Raw genomic sequence first — 24,771 nt, 5'->3', positions numbered from 1 at the left:
TCCCCCTTAAGGGAATAAGCTAGTGCAAACTGACTCCAAGCACATCCAGGAATGCACTTGCTGATAAGATACTGAGGCAGGCTGTACAGGCAGCTCCTGGGAATGTGCTCAGTGGAAGGTACCTAAAGCGCCTGCATTTATCTTTTAATGATATTGGTTTAAGCCCCTGCACCTGGAACTGTTTATTTTTTGTAACTTCTTCTATAACCAATTAATTTTTTTTTGCCTATTCTGCTTCTGTAAAATTGCTTCAGTTACTATTTAGATCGTAGTATAAAAGAAAATCTAGCCCCTTCTTAGGGGCCGAGGGAATTTTGAGCGCTAGCTGCCTCCCGGTCTCCGGCTAATAAAGGACTCCATAATTTGTCTCAAAGTGTGGTGTTTCTCTATAACTCGCTTGGTTACAACAAACTAAACATAATTACTATATAAATATACCGGGAAGAGGAAAGAATGGGAAGAATGAAAGAGAACAAGTGATGGATGTGGTGACGTCACGTTCTCCCGGGCGGGGCAGGAGGTACCACACATGAGGGACTGACATGGCTAACGTGACCCCTCTTCCCCTTCTGCCTGCAGCCCATAGTCTCTCCTCCCTGCCCATGGGTGCTGCGTGGGAGACAGGGGTGCGGAATCCGGCCGACCTCGCTGTCCCCGCCCTCTGCCTCGTGGCGTCGGTGGGGTTGGGGAGATGAGTCCTACCCCTGCTCATCTCCTGTGGCTGTTGCCTTTTGGGCAGCCCCTCTCCGCGGCGGTGGGCCTGTCCTGCTGGCCTGTGGCGCTGCCCTTCCCTGGGCCTGTGAGGGTTGGCTCTGCCTGGACCTTTGCTGTGCTCCCGGAGCCCTCCAGGTGGTCCTTCAGGTGCCCGAGGCCAAGCGGTGGTGTCCTTCCTGTTCCCAGGGCCCTCTTCTCCAGTCGCCGCTGCAGTGCCTGTGTGCGGGTCCTGAGGAGTTTTGGTGAGGTAGAATTTTTATTTACTTATTTAAATTTGAAATTTAAAGCATGTTCATTGCAGCAATGTCTCTACTAGAGACTATGTAGAGGCAATGAAAAGGGGAAGAGATAAATTGTACCACATTCCTGCCATGGAATACTATACTGCAACGAAAACAAATGAACTATTTGTATGAACATTGATTCATCTTGTAGACCACCTTAACTGAAAAAACAAGCAAAAGAATTGTTGGGAACAGGCCCCCAAATCTGGCCATAAACTGGCCCCAAAACTGGCCATAAACAAAATCTTGGCAGCACTGTGACATGTTCGTGATGGCCATGACGCCCACGCTGAAGGTTGTGGATTTACCGGAATGAGGGCAAGGAACACCTGGCCCACCCAGAGCGGAAAACCGCTTAAAGGTGTTCCTGAACCAGCACAATAGCATGAGCCATCTGTGCCTTAAGGACGTGTTCCTGTGGCAGATAACTAGCCAAAGCCCATTCCTTTATTTTGGCCCATCCCTTTATTTCCCCTAAGAAATGCTTTTAGTTAATCTATAATCTATAGAAATAATGGTTATCACTGGCTTGCTGTCAATAAATATGTGTGTAAATCTCTGTTCGAGGCTGTCAGCTCTGAAGGCTGTGAGACCCCTGATCTCCCACTCCACATGCCATATTTCTGTGTGTGTGTCTTTAATTCCTCTAGCGCCACTGGGTTGGGGTCTCCCCGACCGAGCTGGTGTCAGCAATGAATAATATCAGCAAGAAACAATTTATAAAAAGTTTAAAAGCAAAGCCAGGTGTGGGTGCTTATGCCTGTAATCCTAGCACCACCTTGGGAGGCCAAGGAGAGCAGGTTGCTTGACCCCAGGAGTTTCAGGCCAGCCTGGAAAACATGACAAAACCCTGTCTCTACAAAAAGTACAAAAATTACCTAGGCTTGGTGGTGCAAACCTCTAGTCCCAGCTACTCAAGAGGCCGAGGTGGGAGGAATTGCTTGAGTCTGGCAGGTCAAGGCTGAAGCGAACTGTGTTTATGCCACTGCATTTCAGCCCAGGTGACAGACGGAGACCCTGTTTCAAAAAAAAAAAAAAAAAAAAAAAAAAAGACTAAAAGCATGTCAAACAAAGAGACTTTCCTAAAACGTAGTAAGAATATGAGGGCATACATCAAATTCAAGACAAACACTCACCAGCAGTTCTTGGTTTGCTCAGTACAATGTTGACTGAAACCTGTACTGAGCTGTGGAAAATCAGGGCTGTCTACATGTATTTCTATTATTTTCTGTGTATACTACATGTAGCCAATAATGTTAAAATGTCCCAAACTGACAAACCTGAGTGGCGGCTTCACAAAGATTTCTTATAATTCTCTATTTTTACTTCCAGCTAGAACTAATTCATAATAAAAATTTGTGAAGTGAATCCATAGAAATTGAGCAAAATAAAAAAGGATTTATTGAGCGTGAGGAAAGCTACAGAGAACTAAAGACAGATGGAGAGATGACAATACTGAGTATGTCAGTGACCTTCACAATAACAGATTTCCTGGAGGAGTGTGAGCTGGAGCCAGAACGAAGTGGATAGACTGTGAAAGAGGGATGAAGGAGCAGGAACTTCTGGAGGCAAATATGGCATGTGTTTGGCCAGATTGGGAGGTGTGGATGAACTCTGAACCTTCTGCTTTATGTCCAGCACTAGAGAAAGAGAACTCATGTTTATTTAGCACCTTCCACAATCTGTAGAGAAATCTGAAACATTATAAAAAAAGATATATGAATGGCCAATTGTCTTCAGGGAAAAACACAAAGTAAAACCACAGTGAGAAACCACTAAGCAACCATTCAAATGGCTAAATTTAAAATGATTAATAACTATAAATGTTGGCAAGGATGTTGAACAATCTGTGCTCTCATCCGTTACCTATAGGAATATAAAACAGCCACTTTGAAAATCAGTTTTGTATCATGTAATAAAGTTAAACAACCTAGTACTCTATGGCTACCTTTCCACTCCTAGGTATTTACTCAAGAGAAATGAAGATTCTGTCAAAAATCCCTGTATAAGAATGTTCATAGTTTCTTTATTTATCATAGTAAAAAATCAGAAATAACTGCCAATGTACAAAAATCATGATTCATTCATACAATGGAATATTATCAGAAATAAAAATGAATGAACTACTGATTCATGAAACAACATGGATTGATCACATAGTTATTATGCCAGGTGCAAAAAGCCAGACACACGGGAGACCATACAGGATGAGTAGATTTGTACGAAGTGTTAAAACAGGAAGAACTGCGCTATCATGATAGCCATCAAATCAATGGCTGCTGGGGGCGGAGAAGCTGAGTTGAAGGGAGAAAAAGGGATCTTTGTGTACATTGATAGTGGAAAGAGTGATATGGTTATATTTGTCAGAATTCATTGATAAAGTTGATGAAGATTTGCTTATTTTGGTAAATGTAAATTTTATAAGTTTAAAATGCTTATAATAAAAATTATGTTAGTGATAAAAATAATAATTAAAAATATTAGCAACCAAATCCAACAGCGCACCAAAAGGATAATACACCATGATATGTCCATATATAAAAAACACACAGCTAACAGTATAGTGAATGGAGACAAGTTTATAGCCTCCTCTGTATGATCTGGAAGGAGGCACAGACTCCCACTTTCACCCCTTTTATTCCATCCAGTACTAGAAGTCCTAGCCAGAGCAATCAGGCAAGTGAGGAAATAAAGGGCATCCAAGTCAGATAGGAGAAAGCCAACTTAGCCTTATTCGCAAGTGACATGATCTTTTACTTAGAAAAAATGAAAGATTCCACCAAATAAATAGTTAGAACTAATAAACAAATTCAATAAAATCTCAGGATACAAAATTAATATGCAAACTTTCATAGCATTTATATATACCAGCACTATACAATCTGAAAAAAAAAATCAAGAAAGCAATACCATTTACAAATCACAAAGAAGATAAAATACCTAAAAATCAACTTATCCCAGGAAGTAAAACAAAAACTATAAAGCACCAATGAAGGAAATTGAAGAGTACACAAAACTGAAAGAACCAGGCATGGTGACACACATCTGTAATCCTGGGACTTTGGGAGGATGAGACAGGAGAATTGTTTGAGCCCAGGAATTCAAGGCCTGGGAAGCATAGTGAGACCCTGTCTCTAAAGGGAAAAAAAATGAAACATATTTCATGCACATAAATTGGAAGAATTAATATCGTTAAAATATTCATACTACCCAAAGCAATTTACAGATTCAATTCAATACTTATCAAAATACCAATATCATTCTTCACAGATCTAGAAAAAATATGAAATTCATATGGAACCGTAAAATATCCCAAATCACAAGGCAATTGTAAACAAGAGGAACAAAGCTAAAGGCATGATGCTACCTGAATTCAAAATATACTATAAGGTTAGAGTAACCAAATCAGTATGGTACTGGCATAAAACTAGACACCTAATCAATGGAACACAAAAGAGAACTCACATATAAATCCATGTATTGATAGCCAACTCATTTTTGGCAAAGGAACAGAGAATATACAACGGGGAAAGAATAAGTCTCTTAAATAAATGGAGCTGAGAAAATGCTAGCAGATGCAGAGGAATACCACTAGACCGCTGTCTCTCACCATATACAAAAATCAACTCAAAATGGATTAAAGGTTTAAATGCAGGTCCTAAAACTATAAAATGACTACAATAATGCATATAGGAAACACTCTAGACATGGGTCTAGGCAAAAATTTTATGGTTAAGACCACAAAAGCACAGGCAACAAAAATAAAAATAGACAAATGAGACTACATTAAGCTAAATAGCTTCAACACAGCGAATGAAACAATCAACAGAATTAAAAGGCAACCTGTTGAATAGAGAAAATATTTGCTATGTATTCATCCTACAAGGAACTAATATCTACAATATATAAGAAACTCAAAAACTCAGCAGTAAAAACACAAATAATCCAATTAAAAAGTGGACAAAGGATCTGAATAGATGTTTCTCAAAAGGAGACATACAAATGGCCAACAGGTATGTGAAAAGCACTCAACATTATTAAACAGCAGGAAATGCAAACCAAAACTACAGTCAAATGTCATCTTATCCTAGTTAGAATGGTTATTGTTGGGAAATAAAAAATAATAGATACTGTCGAGCATGTGGAGAAACCAGAACTGTTGTACACTGTTAGTGGGAAAGTAAGTACAGCAATTACAGAAAACAGTATAGTAATTTCTCAAAAAATTAAAAATAGAACTACTGGCTGACCCAACAACTCTACTCCTGGGTATTTATACAAAGGAAAAGAAATCATATCAAAAGAGTACCTGCATTCTCGGGTTTATTGAGGCACTGTTCACAGTAGCAAAGATATGAAATCAATAGGTGAATCCATCAATGGGTGACTGAATAAATAGTGGTATATATACACAATGGAATGCAATTCAGCCATAAAAAAGAATGAAATCCTGTCAGTTGCAGGGACATGGATGGAACCAAAGGCCATTACGTTAGGTGAAATAAGCCAAGCAAGGAAAGGCAGATATCACGTGTTGTCACTCATATGTGCCAGCCAAAATGGTTAATCTCAGGGAAGTCAAGAGAGTAGAATAACAGTTACCAGAATCTGGAAAGAATGTATGGATAGGAAAATATAGAAAGGCAGGTTAATGGATCCAAATGTTCAGTTATTAGAGAAAATAAGTTCTAATATTTGATAGCACAGCAGACTGACTAAAGTTACAAAAATGTATATTTCAATATAGCTATAAGAGTGGATTTAAAATGTTCTCAACACAAAGAAATGATAAATGCTTGAGGTGCTGGATATCCTAAATATCCTGACTTCTTATACATACATTCTATGCATGTATCAAAACATCACATGTATCCCATAAATATGTACAAATATTATGCACCAATTTAAAAAATATTTTAAAAATAACCAACACAATATGGGGCATTTTAAAAGGTACAAAAATTATGAGCATGATAAAAATTTGGCAAATATTTCCCTTTATATTAACATCTTTTTCATTCTGTATGTTTAAGGAGAATAAAGTCCATATAGCATCAGAAGAGGTGGCTCTCCTGAAAGAGAATCCTCTTCCCAGTTAAAAAGACAAACAGAATCACTGGAGTGAGTTGCACTTTGGAGAACTGCACAGCACCACGTCTTAGTGTCTGGGATTACCAAGACTTAGGGAGGAGGGTTCACCTTCCATGAAGAACTAAACTTTGGTTCTCTTTCTTGTTTGTTCGTATTGCAAGATCAAAATTTCAGAAAACCAAGAGAAAGAATTCAGCCATAGGGATGTACTGTCTTTTACTCTCTTTAATTTCTTAGAATATCCACTGCCAAAGATGATCCAGACAGTTACAAGAAGAATTGTGTTCCCATTAAGGAAGGAGACCACTACTACTCCTGCTGCCCTCCTCCCCTCATCTTGCCTAGTTTATAAGACAGGAGAAAAGGGAGAAAGCAAAAAGTTGGGAAAGAAACAGAAGTAAGATGCATAGCCAGACAACCTTGGCACCACCACCCGGCCCTAGGAGTTAAAAAAGTAATAATAGGCCGGGCACGGTGGCTCACGCCTGTAATCCCAGCACTTTGGGAGGCTGAGGTGGGTGGATCACGAGGTCAGGAGATCGAGACCATCCTGGCTAACACAGTGAAACCCCATCTCTATTAAAAATACAAAAAATTAGCCAGGCTTGGTGGCAGGCGCCTGTACTCCCAGCTACTGGGGAGGCTGAGGCAGGAGAATGCCATGAACCCAGGAGGAGGAGCTTGCAGTGAGCCAAGATTGCACCACTGCACTCCAGCATGGGCAACAGAGCAAGACTCCGTCTCAAAAAAAAAAAAGTAATAATAATAACATCAACCCCTGACCTAAACTACTTGGTTATCTGTAAATTCCAGGCATTGTTGTGAAAAAGCATTGCAAAACTTTCTGTTCTGTTAGCTGATGCATGTAGCCCCCCAGTCACATTCCCCACGCTTGCTTGATTTATCATGATCTTTTCACGTGAACCCCTTAGAGTTGTAAGCCTTTAAAAAGGCCAAGAATTTCTTTTTCAGGGAGCTCAGCTCCTAAGACACCAGTCTGGTGATGCTCCTGGCCGAATAAACCTCTTCCTTCTTTAATCTGGTGTCTGAGGAGTTTTGTCTCCAGCTTGTCCTGCTACACTATGCCACCAAAATCCATATGTTGAAGTCCTATGTTGAGAAAACAGAAGAAGTGGCCATCAACAAGCCAAGGAGAGAGGGCTCAGAACAAATCAATGCTGCAGCACCTTGACCTTGCACCTGTAGCCTCTAGAACTGTGAGATGATACATATTTATTATCTAAGTCACTCAGCCTTTGGTACTTTCTTATGGCAGCTCTAGCAAATTAAAACAGAAATACTACCTTTTCTACCTTCTCCTATGTATGAACATGAGATTTTTTTAGGAGTATGAATTACCTGGAATTCCAAAGGATAGAATAAGTCAAATGAAAATGGATGATATAGGGTCATTTCCAAGTCTCTGAATGTCCCCTGGCCACCATAGAAAAATGAAGATGTGCCCATCGCCTTTCGGTTTCACACAAAGCAAAAGTTGTAGACCTAAACTGACATAGAATCACAACTGTATTTAATTTATTTGAGATATTGAAGGAGGTAGTTTTGCCCAAATTTTATAGAAAGATGATGAACAATCACAATTACTAGATAAAGAGGCTTTTCTGGCAGGGGATCGTAGGTACTATATGTTTTTCTCCTATTTTTAAGATACGTTTTCCTAAAAAGTTTTGTCTAGGAGTAAATGTTATCACTTTGCTTTTTTCCTACCCATTGATCACTTGTTCCTCCCTGCATTTCAGTAACGTTGCTAGACTGGAGGTGTTTGTCCATGATTCACAGATGAATCAAAGAGGTCCCAGGAGCAGAGAGCTTCTCCTGAGGTCACACAGCACCTGGGTGGTAGAGCAATGATGGGCACATGACATTCCAGGCCTCTAATACAATTTCTGGGTTCTATGAGAATTGTAGCCCTTGTTTTCTGATACATGTGGTTCTCTTTTGAGCCAGAGAAGGAGAACGCACAATGAGAATAAATTGCCAGAGCCCCAAGTCCTTCACTTGTATTTACTGGGCTGGGGAATGGAGGGAGAGAGGCTCCCACTGATTCTCTTAATTCCAGCTTCTATTATCAGTCACTCAGCTGAAAGCAGGAAGGTTAATCTTCTGCACTTGGCCTATCAGAACCAAGATGACAGAAAGCCCCACTTTCTACCATGGTAAAGACAATGGCCCTCCCACGCCTTGAATCATGATCCAGTTTTCTAACTACATATGCTTTTCTGCACATGTAACTATTTCTGTTCTCATCAAGCCCCAGTTCTCACAGTGCAAACACAGGAGCTACTGAGCCTGATGCTCTAATGGAAGCTCCAAGTTGAAATTTTATTTTATACTTAGGTACCTCTGAATCATTGCAGAGTTTTACCTGACTCTACTCTGACCCTATTTTAATCAAGGTCTATATGCTCTGGGACCTCTCCAAGTTCTCATCACAAATGACAAAAAAAAAAAAAAAAAAAAAAAAAAAAAAAAAAATGCCTTGTGCAGCTACCGGGGTCCCTGATAGCAGTGATAAGCGGCTCCTAATGGGAGAGAGCCTTGGGGTGACCAAAGACTCATAGATCATTACTGCTGGGCCACATGGCTCCAGCCTCTTGACCACAATGGATCAATGGTCCTAGATTCACCTCTGATATTTAAAGTCTTTTGTTCTTCAGCCTCCACAAATGCTGTCTGGTTGAGATGAAAGTAAAGTAGGACACAGAAACCCAAAAGCTGTAACTGCCTGGAACTCTCTCCAAGGTACCTCCCAGTGTTCTCTTATTATGTTGGCCATGTCCTCAGGAATTTAGTGAAATGGCCATGTTGTCTCCCAGTGGAAGTCAGGGGAGATCACTAGGCAGAGCTCCAGTGGCTGGTGTCCTCTACACCATTTATCTACACATGTTGGGGTTTTTCTAGCATGAAATGCCCCAAAGGCAGTCAAACCCGAAGCTTGGCTCCTCCAACAAATGAGTGTGAACATCTTAGCCCTGGCCAATGAGCACTGAATTCTAGAGAGACCACGAGACCTTCTAAATATTGGAACAGTTTAGTTCTGAATCCCAGAAGCTGCCTTCTTGCCCGGGAGGCAGGTGTCACTGCATCTGGTCCACAGAAGCAGCCCCACAGCTCAAGGTGCTCTTCTGGATTTCTGCCTCTTCCTGGTTCCTGAACTGGCAAATCTTCACTGCTTTGCTAGCCCATCTGTAAATTCAAGCAGATTTTTCAAATATGTATTTTCCTCCCACTTTTCCAGTGGTACTCAATGGGAGAGCTGGTCCAAATGACCTAATCAGCAATTGCTGGAAACCAAAGTACAGTGTACAATTCTATATGTTAATGTCATGTACCAAGAGAGAAAATGCATAGATACCAGTAGCCACTTAAGCACTGTAATAATATTTCTCTATATACCCTGAGTATAATATATATAAATAAATTATATATTCTAAGAAAATAATCTCCATATGTAATATATGACTATGATTCTGATAGACAAACCGGGGATCATAGTACGAGGACGCTTCTCATCACCTTCACTCATGAGCCAGATAGTGTGAAATGAGGAGCAGAGATTTGAAATGTGTTGCAAAACTCTCTGAAAGAAAGTAGGGTGATATTCCCATGACCCAATCAAACCAATCTCCTCACAAATCACATTGGGCTTATAATGTGTGGGATGTGTCTTTATTAAAATGGAGTTAATCCTAGGTATGTGGTCTTTTTTACATGAATTGTACTGTAAGTGGCTCACTAGCTGTCAATTCACCAACAATCATTCCATTTAATAAAAGGAAGATCCTACCACGGGCCAGCATTTCCCAGGTGGAGGTCTCTTGCAGACATAATCTTCCAACCCAGAATTTCCCTGGGAACCCAGAGGGAAGAGAAGAGACTCAGGCAAAAAGGACTAAATAAATAGCAACAGTGATAACATCATACACTGTCACGGTGCTGTGTGTTAGTCTGTGTCTTCAGCACTTTAAAAATATGAATTCATTTAATTCTCACAACATCTGTATGGGGTGCTTTCCGTTTTCAGGTGATACAATAGGAATGAAGGTCGCCACGGTGGAGCTGGGTTTGCATGCAGACAATTCTGACCCGGGGTCATGCTCACGTCTCTGCATTATCCAGAATGTGCGGGTGGGTGGAGAGTCCAGCTCAGGGAGACAGATTGGAGAGACAGAAGAATAAGAAGAGAGGGCAGAGTGGATCACTCTGGTGGTTCTGGGGTTCCCCTTCCAGGAGAGAAGAAGACAAAAATTATGTCACCATCAAGGAAAATATCCAGTCTCTGGCTTAAACCTGAGTATCTCCAGTTCTGGGACAGGTGGCTGGGCAGGGAAGACAACAAACTAAGCCAAGGACCCAGCTCTGAAGAGTTTCCTCTCATGAGAATTCTGCAGGAGTTTCCCGGACCTCATGGCCACCTCTCATACTTTGCTCTTGTTTTTCCCCCAGGACTGATGAGGGCGTTGTATCTGGTTTCCACTGGGGTCTAGAGAAGTCATCAGAGTGAGTGGAGAATGGGCTTCAAAAAGTGGGAGATCTCCAGGATTCTCTCTGGACTCCAAGATACCCAGAGAAGCCGGATGCCGCGTCCCGGCACCCACTACCCCTGCTCCTCTGTGGGGCCTGACCTTGGGGAAACCTGGGCTGGTGAGGAAACGATCAGGATGAACTGGGGCTGAGGAGGCAGGAGTGAAAAGGCGACCTTCAGGGCTCAGCAGCTCCCCCGCGCGGCGCCTTGGCCCAGGGCTGGGGTCTGCAGACTCCTCAGGTCATTTCTCAAGGCGCCGATGCCCCACGCCACCCTCCCCAGGTCCCCGTTCCTTTGTCCCCTCCCCAGCTCCTCCCACACAGCAAGAAGCTCTTGGGTGAGCGGCTCCGGGGCCGGGTGGGACGTGGGAGGGAGCCCGGGAGGCTGGGTCCTTGCGGGGAGGCGGAGCGAGCGCGTCTCGGAGACTAGGAGCGGATGGGGACCCCAGGGGAGTGGGCCGGGGTCCCAGGCTCCCTGCGCCTCTCCCGCCCACAATGTGCCCGTTCCCAGGGTCCAGGCCCGCATTCCTGGGTACTTGGAGGCCACCGGACTCCACCTCCACCGCGCGAGCCCTGGAATCCTCAGTGGCGCCTTTGTGGGCGACGCGCGGTTTCTGCGCTTCCACAGCCGCAATGAGGATCAGAGCGTGAAGCCGCGGGCGCCGCGGGTGGAGAAGATGGGATAGGACTGTGGGCGCCCTGAGGAAAGCTGTCGATGACCGCAGGGAAGTGTTACTGAGGGCCCTGAGGTTCCTGGGCCGGCACCACCCATGCATGTGTGCCATGTGTTCATGTCTCATTTTCAGCTTTTCATGCCTTATTCTGACCATGCCACATTTTCCCCTCAGTTGAACAGACACGATAGGGGACTCACCCATTCTGGAATGTGACCATCTGCCCTTCAGGAGAGGACAGCAGTGTGGGTGGTACATGGCACCATATTCAAGCTTACGTACATGGCATTTGATGTCGGGACAAGGAAAAATACTGAGGCACTGTGTGCATGTTATTTGTGCAAGAGAACGTAACTCCTTGACCCTGAAATCAGGACAAGGAGTCGAGTGTGTGATAAGGAACACTGAAAACAGCCTCCTGAGAATGTGGTTTGAGTGCTTTTACAAGGTCACAGGTATCTCATGACCCAACCTCAAAAAGCCATCTAGTGGATGTTACTAGTTTAACAAGCCCTTTCAGTAAATACTTGGTGGAGGGATGCTGGGGCGCTCTCTCAGAAGAGTTGTGCCCCGTCCCGCTCAGCTGGAATTGTCTGAAAACTCATTCTTGGTGTTCAGTGCAAGATATAAGCTTTTCAAGCAGAGTAGCGGTGAAGGAGACCGTACTACCCCCACCCCTGACGTCGTCTTCCCCCACCCCCTGGTTTCCCTCTTCTGCATCAGCACCACTCCTGATTGTCAGAATGTTTAACATAGCTAAACATGAAACACAAGTGCATCTGCATTATGTGTGGGTGCTCTCTCATTTTATTGTATTTGGGGTGAGGTTATTTTAGGGCATGGTCCAGGGTAAATTCCTGTAAGGCCTGGGTGCCCTGCTGTGAGGTCAAAGGGGGATGGGACCAAGACTGCAGAGCCCTGACTCCCCAACTACCTGCCAATTGCCTGCCCTTTGTGGAGGTCTCTTCTGCTTTCCCTGGCCTGGGAGAGGCTGGGGTGTTTCTGATCCTGGGGTTCCTGTGGGGGGCGGTGGGCAGTATTTCCAGGGATGGAGGGTGCCGGGGGCATCGGTGGGAAGCTTGGGTGTCTGCTCCCAGGTTCTCTCAGTGCCTCTTCATCTGTTTTTTCAGCTTTTGGATCTTGAGCACCAGAGCCTGGGCCCACCACCCCCTCCTGCCCTTCCAGCAGGGCCTGGTCCAGCTCCAGCTGCTGCTCTAGCAGTTCCTCAGCTTTGGCCAGCTCAGCTGTGTTGGGGGCTCAGGATCCTGGTGAGAGGGAGTGGGGGAGGGAGCATGAGCCAGGGAAGGGGGCTGAGGCCTTAGGAAGCTGTGGTCTGGCTGCAAGTGAGGAATTCAGCCTCCCTTTCTCTTTTTCCAGCCCATTAGCTTAAGTCCACCTGTACCGAGAAGTCCAGGGAACTCCCTGTCTCGGGCATAGGCCTCTGCAGGGCAGGTAGAGATCGCTGGATCAGGATTGTAACTGGACGCCTTCGACAAGGATATGGGGTCACTGGAAAAAGATGACTGACTGTCCCTCCCCACTAAGAAATAATTAACTGTTCGATGAGGGGTTATTCCTGTTCAAGAAAATCTCTGGACTGTGCTGCTCTGAAGGGGACGAGGTCTGGGCTGGGCTAGGGTGGGAAGGAGCTGAGAGCTGGAAATAGGCAAAACGCTGCAGGGGTGAGGGTGGTGAAGGGTGGGATTGAGAGGCTTCCCCCACTCCTGTGCTGACCCCCTTCACCTCCTCCACTCGCGCCCTTGCAGTGACATGGGAGCTGGCCTTATCTTCCCACTGCCCCTGAAACTGTTTGCTCTTCCATGCTTGCCTTTGGGCTCTGGGAGTAGCATGTTTAGGAGCCGTGGGGTCCCAGGGACCAGGAGGGCAGGAGGGGAAAGAAACAGCACCGCCAGAGCCAAGGGAGAAGGAGGACAGTGGCAAGTGAGGCAAGGAGCTGTTTGAGCCACTGAGCAGCCACCAGGAGCCGGCTCTCTCCAGGCCTGTCTTCACTTCAGTGCCTGGCCCTGCCCAGAACCCTACTCCTGCTCTGCTCTCAACCTGGCCTCAGACAGGATCTTGAAAAACTCCTATTCCTAATGTGAAAAATGTTTCTACCAGTTTAGGCAGAACTTGCTTTAGAGCACTGGTGCCCAGCCTTCCACAGGTCGTGTCTGCTTTTCTTGACACTGTGTCTTTTTTCATTTATTCTTCTGCGAGGAAGGAATTATATCACTGGTTTGCGGATGAGGAAATTCATTCAGCACCCACCCACTGGCCAAGTGTCTGCTTGTGCCAGCTGTGGTCAGATGTACTCAAGGCTCTATAGCTAACTGGTGGAAAGGCCTGGAGGGCTCATATTCAGGTTCACTTAACTCGAAAACTCATATTGACCTTATTGAAGTACTGATTCCTGCTTTGCAATCCATGCCACAAACTTCATTGTCTTGTTTTAAGAAATTGTCACAGAAGCCTCTAGGAACCACCTCCTGATCAGCCAGCAGTCATCAACATTGAGGCAAGACCCTCCCCCAGCAAAAAGATTAAGATGAGCTGAAGCCTCAGACAATCGTTAGCATTTTTCAGCAATAGAGTAATTTTAAATTAATGTATCTGCATAGTTCTTTTACACATAATGTTATTATACATTTAGTAGGCTACAGTAGAGTATAAATATAATTTTTATATTCACTGGAAAAACAAAAATTTGTGTGACTTGCTTTGTTGCCATGGTCTGTGATCTGAAACCAAATCTGCAGTGTCTCAGATGTATGTCCATAATTTCCCTTTCCCTCTTCTTCGGCCTAGAATGAAGTTGTTTCTTGTCCCTGTCTAGCCCTGCATGCTGTAGGGGTTTGCCTTCTCTGGTAGGTCTGGGAACATTGTATCCCTTGTAACCTTGGCTCCTGGCATATGACACTGGTACCAAGCTCTGTTGGACTAGTGAGCCTCCCCACACACCTCCTGAACGAGAGCAAAAGCTCTGTGCACACACCAAGCATGTGTGAGCCTGTGAGGAGATGCCGCCTTCCTGAAGGGTGTTCTGAAGGGGTTTTCTGTTGTGACTGGAGGACACAGCCATGAGCCCGCGGGCAGAGGTGGCTCAGAAGGAAGTAGATGGCCCCAGTTTTGATAATCTGGGAACAGGAAGATTCTCAGATAAAAACCCATGTTTTAGAAGACAAAACTGCCCAAGAGTGGACAGCAGCTAACCAGTTTGTTATCTGAGACATCGCTGTGCACTGGGAGGGAAGATGGCCTCTGCCATGGGGTAGGGGTCCTGGACCAAGACAAGGAGGCCTTCCTAGGGGGCAGTGATTCTTCGAAGCACCTTTAAATGAGGACAAAGACCTCATGTTCATCATTAGCTGACTTGTACCCACTGAGTGGAAAAAGAAACCAGAACTTTTGCAAAATTGTAGGAGAGGGAGACTGTCCGTCCTGTCTCTTAGTCCTAGGGTTATGCATGACTCATACTTGAATTGCAATGTGTACACAGCTTAAAGTCTTAATTATTAGAATATAAGACACCCAAACTACTGTTGTTACAGATAAGGTTAAGCAACCCACAACCAACTAACTACATTTGTAAATTTAAAACAAGATTGGCAGTCACTTAGAAAAACAAAACAAAACAAATGAGACTTTTGCAAGACAATCTAAATGGTACACTACTAACAACCCTTCATGAAAGTGACGTTTCAACCATCTGAGTTTCTGCTTTAAGTTATGGACTCCAAAATGGACTAACTGCCAATAATTTACAGTAGGGAGCCCTAAGCCACAAAGAGAGGTGTCAGGGCAGACCTGAGACCTGGAGGGAGCACATCCCCTCCCTCAGGGTCACCAGTGAATCTTCTAAGCCTGCTCCTCCATCAGACACTCCATCCAGTCATCAGGAGGTCAAGAAAAGTTCCCATAGCACTAAGACCTAACCACCTCACTGTCCTCATCTCCATGGACAGAGCCCAGCTGAGAGCCACCCCTGCTCCTCCTCCCTCGTCTCCCACAGCCGCAGCACTACCGTCTGCCTCGAGTCCACCAGGACCGAGCTCCTCCTGTCATTTCCCTGTCTGTGTCAGTCACACTGGGTCCCCCACATACCCTGTACTCACATCCCCACAAGGCTCTGCACACCCCTATTCTGTCTCCCCCACCTCCCCAGCCACAGAAATCTTTCCAGTGTACCCCATGGCATTCTCAGTCCACAATCAGCAAAACCTCCACACCTTCTCTCAGGATATTCCTGCCCCTCCCAGCCCCAGCAGCAACCTGAGTCTCCCTGAGGACATGACCCCCTCTGAAGTCCTCCCACATCGGGGAGTTTCCCCAGGGACTTGTACCCCTGGGTTCACAGGTGAGGTGGGGTTCTTGTTCTTGCTCCTCACTGTGGGTCTCAGACCTTTCTGCCTTCCGCCTCCCCAAAACCCCTAAGCTGTCATCAGATTAGGCCCCCATTTCCTCATTGTAACCATTCCCTGTAGGCCCCAGACCATTCCTCTCAATCCTGATGATTGTAGCTGCTGCTTCACTGTCACCCTCTCCAGCAGGGCTGTCTCCTTGACTCGGTGACTTCAACATACGCAGATGTGCTGGGCTGAGTAATGGTCCCCAAAGGTGTCCAGTCTTAATCCTTGGAAGCTGTGAACAGGTTGCATTGCATGGCAAAAGGTACGTTACTCATGTAATGAAGATTAAGGACCTTAAAATAGGGAGACTATCCTGGACTATCTGTATGGGCCCAATCAAATCACATGAGCCATTAAAAGCAGAGAAACTGCCCTGGCTGGAGTCAGATTCTGCAGAGGAGGAAGCAGAGGAGATGCCAGCCCTCCCCTGGCCCAGAGCAGCACAGTCCAGAGTCCTTGAACAGGAACTCCCCCTCATCTAACAGTTAATTATTTGTCAATGGGGAGAGACAGCTGGTCCTCTCTTTCCAGTGACCCCATGTCTTCGTTCAAAGCATCCAGATACAGCCCCTGAGCCAGGGATCTGTATATGCACCCCAGAGGCCTATGCCCAAGACAGATTACTCCCTGAGATTCTCAGTACAGGTGGACTTAAGCTAATGGGCTGGAAAAAGAGAAAGGAAGGTAGAATTCCTCACTTACCACGAGACCTTGCAATACAGGTTCCAAGGGCCTCAGCCCCCTGCCCTGGCTGATGCTCCTCCCCTACTCCCTGTCACCAGGGCCCTGAGCCCCAGACACAGCTGAGCTGGCCCAAGCTGAGGAGTTGCTTGAGCAACAGCTGGAGCTGGACCAGGTCTTCCTGGAAGGGAACGAGTGGGTGGCGGCCCAGGCCCTGGTGCTCAAGATCCAAAAGCTAAAGAAACAGATGAGGAGGCACTGAGAGAGCCTGGGAGGAGAGAGCCTGGGAGGAGACACCCAAGCTTCCCACCAGTGTCCATAGCACCCTCCATCCCTGGAACTAATGTGCACCACCCCCCAGGAGCCCCAGGATCAGAAACACCCCAGCGTCTCCCAGGCCAGAGAAAGCAGAAGAGACCCCCACAAAGGGCCGGCAATTGGCAAGTAGCGGGGGAGCCAGGGTTCTGCAGTCTTAGTCCCATCCCCCTTTGACCTCACAGCAGGGCACCCAGGCCTTACAGGAATTTACCCTGGACCGTGCCGTAAAATAAACTCACTCCAAATACAATAAAGGGAGAGAGCACCCACACATAATGCAGATGCATTTATGTTTCATTTTTAGTTATGAGAAAATTCTGACAATCAGGAATGGGGGTTCAGGAGTGGTGCTGATGCAGAAGACGGAAGCCAGGGGGTCGGGGAAGAGGATGTCGTGGTGGGGTCAGTAGGGTCTCCTTCATCCCCAACCTGCTGTCCCCTCTTCAAGGGCAGTCACATTCCAGAATGGGTGAGTCCCCTACTATGTCTGTTCAACTGAGGGGAAAATGTGGCATGGTGAGAATAAGGCATGAAAAGGAAGAAATGAGGCAGGAACACATGGCACACCTGCAGAGGCTGGTGTACTGTATGGGTTCAGAGGACGGAGTCGGGAGTGGGGGAAGAGATGTAATATGATGAAAGAAAACAGAGACCCCACATAAAGGTCAGAAAAACATCCCAACACAGCATCAAAGACCAGGGTGCATGAACCAACCAAGTGTCCATTATGCATCAGGTGCCCATGACCTACATGACAGGATTGAAGACAAACATATTAAGGAACTAGGAGGACCTAAAGGGTTTCATGAGATCGGCACTCACTATGGTGGAGACGTCTGTCTCCTCAGGCAGCTCCTAACACTGACCTCAAAGCAGTGCTGCCCATACTGAAGATCCTGGCATCATTGTCACCTAACACAAACATGATGACCAAGCCCTGTGCCACCTGGAAGGAGACAGAGGGCAGGACTAGAAGACCCCAAAGAGGGAAGACTCCCAGAGGGAGGGATGAGGATGTAAAGTGTGAAAAGATACAGAAAGTAAGGAGGTGGGAGAGTGGGTGTCCCTCTGGGTGTGGGGCTCACCTGATGCAGGTAGGTCTCAGAATCCTCTTGCATGTCATAGGTAAAGGCAATGCTCATTTGCTCCCTGTCCATGGCTCAGCCAAATCAGTTGGTAGTCAACAAATTGGTCTTATCTTTTGGGGTCATTCTCCAGCAAGTGCAGAACTGTAAAAAAATTTAGTCACCTGAGGTGCATTCCTTGGCTTCCTGGCCAGTTTTCCCAAGGCCTCCACTGCCACCATGCACCCTGGGTGCCCTCCATACTCTCCAAGAGTCCAGATGGGTGCAAGGAGTAAAGGCCAGGAATAACTATTGGATGGTGGTTTGAGGTGCCTTTTTCCACCTCTGCAGGTGGCAAAGTGTGAATTCATAAAGTGGCATTGAAGAGATCACTGCCCTTTGTGAACAGTTGTTTGGTCACCCACAGTCATGGCTGAGCCCTGAGAAGGAAGATAAACTTGTCTAGAAAAAGTAATTGTCCTGACTCTTAAATAGACTTTCTGGTCTGCGTTTTATTTCAAGTGTCTGGGAAGGGATAGAGTGTGAGGTTCAGGAGAGAAGGAGAGGTCTGTCTTGATGCCTTGACACAGCACAAAGAAATCTCCCCTCCTCCCCCACATCTCCCTGTCATTTCTCAGTGAGGGACAGATTCACAGCAATACAGAAAGGGCTGGGAAGAGATGGGGGACATCTGGGGCCAATGTTCAGGGGTTGACCCTGTGGGGGACACCTGCTGCAGAGTTAGAGCCCACATGTGATGATGTAGCGCTGAAGGGTGATATCAGGGAGGGGATGGAGAGTGCTTTGTGGTTTCCTGATTATGAAGAGTAGAGGTCAGCCTGCTTCTTGGGTGAAGTGACTGCTGGGGAGATTGGATTGAATTAATGAAGAATAAATGAACAGGGAATGAGGATGAGTAAAGCAAGCATCAGTATCTCCTGCCATCAGTTCAGACTGATTGGGGAAGTGGGAGAGTTACTGACCCTGTTGCGTGATTCCTCCTAACTTCCTGGTTTGGGGGCACAGGTGGGTGGTGCTGTTCTTGGTCAGGGCAGCCTCAGCTCCACCCAGGTAAGGCAGTGGAGGCAGAGAGAGTTAGGGGAGCACCTGTGAAACAGACCAAGGCAGGTGGGAACCCTCTGTGCAGCAGGAGTGGATGCAGGACCTGCCTGGAAGCAAGAGGATGAGATGAGGGAACCTAGCTGGGACCTGTTCCCTGCCTGCCTGTGTTCACAGGGTAACCAGTAAGGGAGCTGGGGTAGGGAATTCGTTCATAAGCTATCTATCCAGGGATGTGTTTATAGGCATATTCGTTCATGTTTATATTCAGGTTTATTGTCACACAGACATTTGTCCATGCACGTTTTATGTTTAAGTTACTTTAGAATGGCTCAGTCACAAAATCTTAATCTCTTCATTCCTGCTGCCTCTCTCTACACACACATACACAGACACACACACACGCTATACAACATATCTCCCTGTATCTACAAAAAGAGATATTACTTTATTTTACAATTTTTAGATTCGTATGTATTCATGGGGCACAGGTGCAGTTTTGCTACACTGCTATATTGAGTTGCGGTAAAGTCAGGGCCTTCAGTGCATCCGTCACTGCAGACAGATACATTGTACCCAACAAGAAACCCCTCTGTTATACACCCACCGCCAGCCACCCTTACCCTTCTGAGTCTCTATTGTCTATCATTCCACATGCTGCTCTCATGTATATAAAGAGATATTAATCAAATATATCAGAGTGATAACTTGAATTTTACTGCACTATTCTTTCAGCTTCTTGGCACATTTGAAAATTTGTACAATTACAAGTTGGAAGAATAAGGGGAAAAAGAGAGAGAGAGAGCGCTGAGTTGGAATAGGTTAGGAGTTGTGTCCCACTAGGAACCATAATTGATCTTTGCCATTTTGAAGGTGTGTCCCCTGAGCTGCCTTCAGAGAGTCCAGGAGGGAAACCTGTTTTCACAGAAATACCAAGATGCCATCTGCCTGTTTCATTATGTTGACTTTTCCAAGAATGCTGCAAATGCCATGGTAGGTAACACACCCAGCACCTCGGCAGAACCAAGGCAGTATCATCAACTTGCATTCCCACTCAAGAATGTCTTTGATGAAGCAGTAAAAAATTTATGTTCATTAAATTTGGATCCTTGAGTACATGTCTTTAATATTCTTTGTTTGAAAATGGGAAATACGCGTAACACGCTTATTGCACAGATAAGCAAGATGGTAGCCTTGAGAAAGGGCACTTGTGTGACTCAGTTACGAATTCAAACAGCAGATCTCATTCACCCACTGAAAGACAATTGCATTATTTTGAGTTTGGGGGTATTATGAATAAAGCTGCAAGAGTATTTGTGTACAGGTTTTTCATGAACTTTAAGTTTTCCCTTGTTTGAAATAAGTGCCCAGGAGGGCAATTGCTAGTCATGTAGTAAATTACATGTTCAGTTTGAAGAAAAATGCAATATCCATTTCCAGAGTGGCTGTACCATTTTCAAATACATCCCTACCAGCAATATAAGAGTGAGCCAGTTTCTCTGCATCCTTGCCAGCACCCGTTGTTACCTTTATTTTGTATTTCAGCCATTCTCATCATTGCAGTTTTAATTTGTATTTTCCTACTGAATAATGATGCTGAGCATCTTTGCATCTGCTTATTAGTCTAGTGCTTATCCTCTTCAGTGAAACGTCTGTTCATGTCTTGCTCATTGCCTATTTTGTAATTGGATTTCATTTTTTACTGTTGTTTTTACATTTCTTCATATATTCTGAATACAGTCTTTACAGAATATGTTGTCTGTAAATATCTTCTCTCGTTCTGTAGCTTGTCTTTTTAGCTCTTCACAGGTCTCTCACAGAGCAACAGTTTTTAGTTTTGATAAGATCCAATTTATTAACCTTTTCTTTTATGGATCATACTTTCGGTGTTATGTCTAAGAACTACTTGTCCAGTCTTAGTTCTGATGACTTTTTCTTCAAAGGTTGTAATCAAAAATTTTTAATTTATTATGTATTTTAGAAAAAAAATCTTGCCTAGGCTGTCCTTGAACTCCTGGGGTCAAGGAATCCTCCCACCTCAGCCTCCCGAGTAGCTGAGAGTACAGGCCTGTGACACGACGCCTGACTCAACGTTTGTAATTTTAACTGTGTGTTCTACATTAAAGCTTTTGATTCATTTTGAGTTACTTTTTTTTATAAAGATGAGGTTTGGGCTAAGGTTATTTTTTTCCACTGTGGTTGTCCAGTTGCTCCAGCACCATTTATTAGGAAAGCTCTCCTTCCTTCATTGAATTGCTATTGTGCTTTGTAAAAGTCAGTTGAACATATTTGTGTATTTTGCTCATTTTTAGTTGAGTTGCTCGTCTTCTTACATTGAGTTTAATAACTTGTCACATTCTGGATACAGGTTCTTCATCACAAATGTAATTTGTGATAAATTGTGAAATATTTTCTCCCAGTCTATGGGTTGTCTTCTCATATACTCGACATCTTTGGAGAGCTGGAGTTTTAAATTTTAACTAAGTCCAATTTCTCTCACTCTCTCTCTCTTTTTTATTTGTAGATCATGCTTTTGGTATTTTATCTAAGAATCTTTTGCCTAACTACCCAAAGTCACAAAAATTTTCTCCTGTATTTTCTTTTAGAAATTGTATAGTTTTGCCGGGCATGGTGGCTCACGCTTGTAATCCCAACACTTTGGGAGGCTGAGACAGTTGGATCACGAGGTCAGAAGATCGAGACCATCCTGGCTAACGCGGTAAACCCCATTTCTACTAAAAACACAAAAAATTAGCCGGGCGTGGTGGTATTTGCCTGTAGTCCCAGCTACTCAGGAGAGATTGGACAAATCTGAACTGCTGAGTTCCATTTCTTTACACAAGAAAGCACACTTTACAGCCTCAAACTGCCAACAATGCACAAGGAGATGTCCGCCTCAGAAGAAAACTTTGATAGAAAATTGAAATAGTCAATTAAAACATTGGTTGTCTAAAAACTGCCAAAATAATTGTTGGCAATATAAACATGAAGGACTGGCTTTTATATCTCCATGAATGCGCTCACTGTCAACATGGGTGGAGCTGCAAGAGTGACTCCACTAGATAGCTCCCTCTCTTTGTCCTGATGGATCAGGACACTGCTGTTATGACTATACATACAATTCTTCCTAAGGGGAGACGATGCTGGAATAATGACTACACTTCACCTCAAATTTCTTTTTTTATATGTGATGCCGTGGTATCAGGAATAGGGATGTAAATAAAAGTGCCAGAAACAGGAATTATCCCTAAGCCAAAAACCATAACTATACTTTTACACCTTTATGTAAGAATTCTCAAGCATTCATTTCACCTGGCAAAGTTAGTATTAACAGTAAGTAGAGCTACATAGCCTGGTGGTCAGATAGCCGCCACTAGTTCCTTACCTATGTAACCTACCCTCTATGATCAAGAGTAGACTTAGGGAAGACATTCTAGAATACTACTGCTGCCTGCGATCTAGACCAGCACAGCAGACAAACCAAATGTCACTTCCAAACCTGGAAAAGACTGATATAAAGGGACAGAGGGAGGAATAGTGGCTGAGGGTAAGTGAATAAGTCAAAGGGTTATATGAGGAAAATTCAATATTAGTTTAACTCCTCAAAGATGGTGTGAGCAAGACAGATATTTTCTCTTAGGTCAATTATACTGGATGCCTAAAAGTGTGAAGCCATATGTCCCTGAGACCATTCTTGTTTTTGGAACTTGGTAAGATTGAGTGGTGTCTGCAAACCTGAGTGACGTCATTCTGGGAGACATATTCTTACAAGAGGATGGTGAACTGTTCTAATTTTGAATGACTGAAGGAGACTCTGATAACATGACAATACCTCTTTACTGTTATAATCCTTTTTCCTATAAAAGATATGTAGTCAAAGAAAAGCAGGTAATCTGAAGTATAACAAAAACATTTAGTCTTTGTCCCTGGTTTCTTCTAAAAACCTTAGACTCTTGAGTGATAAGAGTGTCTTTAGAGTACTGATGAGAAAACTCTTGTCTGAGCAGATCCTGGATATCTTGAGAATGGGGGCTGGCTGCCAGAGACACATACCTGTGATGAGAAAGTTGTCTTATTCCATATTGTGTTGCTATAAAGAAATGTCTGAGACTGACTAATTTATATAAACAAGGTTCATGTGGCTCAGGATTCTGATGGCTGGAAATGTTTGAGCATTTAGTGAGGGCCTCAGGCTGCTTCCACTCATGGCAGAAGGCAAAGGGGAGCTGGTATGTGCAGAGATCACACGGTAACAGAGGAACAGAGAGAGTAGCAATTTGCCAGGCTCTTTTTAACAACTAGTTCTCATGGAAAATAATAGAGCAACAATTCATTCACTCCATAGAGAGGGCAGCATCTCTCTGTTCATAAAATATTGGTTCCCATGACTCAAACGCCACCCATTAGGCCCCACGTCCCACAATGGGCATCAGATTTTAACATGAGGTATCAGGGGATAAATATTTATATCACTGCATTCTGTCCCTAGTCAGCCAAAGCTCGTGTTCTTCTCACATTGCAAAATACAATAATTTTCTCCCAATTGTCCCAAATGTGTTAGGTTGTCCAGCATCAACTCAAAATTCCAGAGTCTCATCTGAGATTCAAGGTAAGTTCTTAAAGCTTTGAGCCTACAAAATTTAAAAAAAAATGTTATTTACTTCCAAAATATTAATACAAGAGTGGAAGAGACATTTCTTATATATTTCCATTCCAAAAGGTATAAATGGGCCAAAAGAAATGAATGCGGTTTCCTCACAAGTTTGAAACTCATCATGGCAGACATTAAAAACTTAAAGCTCTAAAATAATCTCCTTTGACTCTATATTTTGAATCCTGAGCACACTGGCTGGAGCATATGCTGGGCTCATAATGCCATTTGCAGCCCCACATTTATGGCTTTGCTGAACATAACCCATATAGCTGCTCTCATGGGTGAAAATTGAATGCCTATGGCTTTTCCAGGCTGAGGTTGCACATTGCCAGTGGCTCTACCATTTAGTAGTCCTGGCAGGGGTCCTGCTGCTGCAGCTCCACTAGGAATTGTCCTGGGTATTAAATTTCTCCTTTAAATATCAGTTCTGGTTTCTTTGCTCACACATATGTGCATAGGTTATTACAAGCAGCCAGGCCAAATCTTGAATACTATGCTGCCTAGAAATTTCTTTTGTCAGATACCCTTAATCATCACTCTCAAGTTTAAAGTTCCACAGATCCCTAGGGAGGGGGCAGAATGCATCCAAGTTTTTTGCCAATGCATAACAAGTGACTTTTACTCTAGGCCCCAGTAAGTTCCTCATCTCCATCTAAGACCTCATCAGTCTGGACTCTATTGTCCATATCACTATCAGCATTTTGGTCACAACAACTTAACAAGTCTCTACAAAGTTCCAAATTTCCACTCATTTTCTTGTCTTCTCAACTCTCCAAACTCTTCCAACTTCTGCCTGTTACCCAGTTCCAAAGACATTTTCACATTTTCAGCTTCCTTTATAGTAATACGCAAATCCTGGTGCCAACTTTCTGAATTAGTTGATTCTCACACTTTTATGAAGAAATACCACAGAGTTGGTAATTTATAAAGAGGTTTAAATTGGCTCATGGTTCTGCAGGCCATATAGGAGTGTGATTCTGGCATCTGCTTAACTTTTGAGAGGGCCTCAGAAAACTTTCAAGCATGCTGAAAGGTTAAGGGGAAGCAGGCATGACTGACTTGCCTGGAGCAGGAGGGAGAGAGAGCAGGAGGTGCCACACACTTTCGAACACCAGATCTTGTGAGAACTATCACAAGAACAGCATCAAAGAGATGGCTCTAAACCATTCATGGAGGATCCACCCCCATAAGCCAATCACCTCCCATCAGGTGCCACCTCCAACATTAGGGATTACAAGTGGACATGGGATTTGGGTGGGGACAGAGATCCAAATGATATCA

At 44.4% G+C, this 24,771-nt stretch overlaps 1 protein-coding gene and 1 long non-coding RNA gene across 2 annotated transcripts in view; one reads left to right on the top strand and one right to left on the bottom strand.

Moving 5' to 3' along the window:
- The window catches only part of LOC126953165 (profilin-2-like), a 362,177-nt gene that overhangs the window by 189,722 nt on the left and 147,684 nt on the right, over window positions 1–24,771 (top strand). Inside the window, exon 4 of the mRNA XM_050788549.1 lies at window positions 18,344–18,743. The gene's annotated coding sequence lies outside the window, so the exon portion shown is untranslated. The remainder of the gene's footprint in view (window positions 1–18,343; window positions 18,744–24,771) is intronic.
- LOC126953199 (uncharacterized) lies at window positions 15,439–18,029 on the bottom strand. Its single transcript, XR_007725152.1, has 3 exons — window positions 17,799–18,029; window positions 16,417–16,630; window positions 15,439–15,946 (listed from the first exon to the last, which is right to left on the bottom strand). It is a non-coding gene; the product is annotated as an uncharacterized LOC126953199 (long non-coding RNA).

Source organism: Macaca thibetana, chromosome 4 (genome assembly GCF_024542745.1).
Source record: "Macaca thibetana thibetana isolate TM-01 chromosome 4, ASM2454274v1, whole genome shotgun sequence".
Lineage (NCBI taxonomy): Eukaryota > Metazoa > Chordata > Mammalia > Primates > Cercopithecidae > Macaca > Macaca thibetana.
The sequence above is the reverse complement of the archived record's forward strand: the minus strand, read 5'-3'. Positions and strand labels throughout refer to the sequence as shown.